At 47.5% G+C, this 3,024-nt stretch overlaps 1 long non-coding RNA gene across 1 annotated transcript; it reads left to right on the forward strand.

Moving 5' to 3' along the window:
* The first annotated feature begins 436 nt into the window (after positions 1-436).
* On the forward strand, positions 437-1,907 carry LOC120962888 (uncharacterized). The gene is made up of 2 exons (XR_005754167.2): positions 437-1,471; positions 1,554-1,907. It is a non-coding gene; the product is annotated as an uncharacterized lncRNA (long non-coding RNA).
* The last annotated feature ends 1,117 nt before the right edge of the window (positions 1,908-3,024 follow it).

Below are 3,024 nucleotides of genomic sequence, written 5' to 3' on the forward strand. Positions count from 1 at the left end.
AAGAAGCTTATACCAAAACTTATTCCAATTCGGCCAATTTTTTTACCGCAACATGTTAGTGTCATGACATGACACCATGCCAAGTTTCATGATTTTCCGGCGAGTTTTGGATTTACAGGAATTTAAAAACCAAGTTTCTCAATGTTCTCAGTCGAGCCAGGACGCCCAGATGTTTGAATTCCATTCCCATTTCTTGCATGGGACCTAGAAATTCACCCAATGACACACATGTGATTTTTCAACCAACTTTGGTGCACCGGAGCATGTGCTTGTAGTTCAAATTTGAATTATGCACATTAAATGACCAGAAACTCACTTAATGTATAAAAGAGGCCAAATGAAGCCGGAATAATTCCAAAATTTAACACGACACTCATATAGTTCTATGTTGCCTCTATAAAGAAAATCAGTGGGGAGGCAGCGTATATCGTTTTGCACACAAAAGGTGACACGTTCTCTCTCGGGATCACGAGGCTTCTTGAGAGAAGCTCTGGTTTGCAAGAAGCTTATATCAAAACGTGTCCCAATTCGGCCAAATTTTATACATATGAAAACAGGGTTTAGATTATCTCGAACATCTCGCTACCTAGACCAATGTACTATAATTTGGATTCAACATAAAATGGATACAGATATTTGAATTGGAGATCGTAGGTACATGTAGTTCATTTTTAAATATGATTACTTCTGCTAACACTCTGGACCCGCACCGGACTCTTCAATCAAACGAAACCACCAACCCCACTCACGCGGAACCACCCACGCACCCCACCTCTCTGCCACGATCCCCCCCGATCTGGTTTCTTCCCCCACCGGCGCCGCCTCACCCCCAACCTGCTTCTTCCCCGGCCGGTGCCACCACCCCCATCCGGCTTCTCCCACGCCGGTTCCGCAGCCGCCAGGCAACAGCCTTCCCGCGCCCAACTCCTCCTCCTCCCCATGGTCATGGCGCCACCACGTACCGTCCGGTGTGCTTGATCCTCTGCCTTCCTCTCCCCAGACCGGATTTGCATCCATGGCGGTCCGCCTCCTTCCCACCCGCCGTAACCTTCGTATCGTAGCCGATGCAGGCCCCACCGCCGGAAACGCCCCCGATGGTTGGTCGCACATCGTGCCACCACCAACCTCGGCTGCCAGGTTCCCTCCTGTCCTTCCATGGTGAGCTCTGCCTCGCGTGGGACTCGGACCACCCCACCACCAGATCCGTCAAGGGGAGGCAGAGGGGCTCCGGGCCACCACCGTCGGCCACACACGGCCACCACCTCCACGAAGGGGTGCTCCGGGCCACCACTGCCGGCGCCGCGCCCTTGCCTTCCCCACTGGATTCATCCTCGCCAGCGGGCTAGGCCACGGGCATAGAGGAGCAAGGAGAAGTTCTCCTATCTGGCGCCGCTCCCAACTAGCACCGATCTGGTTCCCCTTCCCTAAGTCCTACCTCAGACGAGCTCCTCCCTATCTGCTACTGCTTCTGGTGGATACGCCTCCCCCACCCCCTCCCCCCGGTTGCAGCTCCTTTGAATATGTTTTGAAGCTCACTGAATATATTTTTACAGTTCATTGTGAAAATCCATGGCCGCGCTGCGTCCCAGGCAAAAAGGTGTGTGCGCTGCCGCGCTGCTTAGTGCAGCAGCCAAAAAAAAGAAAACATCGCGAAAGAAGTCCATTTCTTTTTAGATGCAGTACGCCTCGTCGACGCAGCTCATCTGAAAAATATAGTGTAGTTCGTTGCTACAGAAGTTTGTGATTTATATCAGTGGAGATAATGTAAAAAGAAACTATGCAGTTCATTGTGTGTATGCTTGCAAAATGTGGTGTGTGTATGCTTGCAGTCCACCCCCTCGGTCATCTATTTTTTTAGATGACAAAAATTTATTGTCAAATACAAAGGTTTCACTTCTTTTGAAAAATGATTGCAGTGCGGTGTGTGTACGCGTGCAGTGTGATGGTGTGGTTCCCTTTGTAAAACAATAACAAAACATCGCAAAGAAGTTTTTTTCATTTTAGATATAGTTCATGTGGTTCACTAACTTTAACCATGTGGTCCACATAAGTCTAAAAAGAAGTAAGAAAAAAGACAAAATGTCATGCGGTTCAATTTGGCTCGTAGCAAAAAAAAAAAACCACGTGCAGTTCCTTATGTTGATATTGCAGTACGGTTTTCCGTCCAATGTAGTGTCTTTGCTTGGTGATCCGAAACAAAAACACCTCAGAAAGCAGCTCACTTCTCATTACATGTGGTTCACTTGCTCAGTCCCTGCGGTCCACTCGCTCGGTCTACGCACCTAAAAAATATTGAGTTTGGAAAAAGCTCAAGCGGTTCACTTTCGGTAGTGTCGCGGCCCGTTTACAGTAGTCTCGAGGTTCACTTTTCATAGTATTGCGGTTCACCAACACTCGACGTGAAGTGCACTCCACCTCGTTTGGAAAAAATTACGTCCCACAAAAAAACAAATCATGCAGTGCACTTGTCTGTCCAATGAAGTGCGGTTTTTAGTCTAAATAAGTGCGGTTTTCTGTCTGATGCAGTACGGCCCGTTTACGGTAGTCTCGAGGTTCACTTTTCATACTCTTGCGGTTTACCAACACTCGACATGAAGTGCACTCCACCTCGTTTAGTAAAATTTACGTACCACAAAAAAGTAATGCGGTTCACTTCTTGATAGTGTTGTGGTTCATTTACACCCGATGTGAAGTGCACTCTATTTTCTCGTCCTTGAAAAAATTACGTTTGAATAAAATAAACCATGCAGTTCTCTAGCACGTCTGATGCAGTGCGGTTTTTCGTCCGATGCAGTGCGGTTTTCAGTCGGATGAAGTACCCATGTCGATTTGGGTGTCGCGAAAAACAGTGTCCGCATTTCGGTAAAACTGCTCTTAAACCTTAAGGAATTAGAGAGAGTGTTCTACATGAAAGAGTTGTGTCTCGTCGATATCTTTCCAACGACATATCTTTTGAATCATTCTGACCAGCGGTTTGTAAAAAATTTGCGAAAAACGGCCGCTGCCACTCGTCGTCCACCGCAC

Source organism: Aegilops tauschii, chromosome 4, assembly GCF_002575655.3.
Source record: "Aegilops tauschii subsp. strangulata cultivar AL8/78 chromosome 4, Aet v6.0, whole genome shotgun sequence".
NCBI lineage: Eukaryota > Viridiplantae > Streptophyta > Magnoliopsida > Poales > Poaceae > Aegilops > Aegilops tauschii.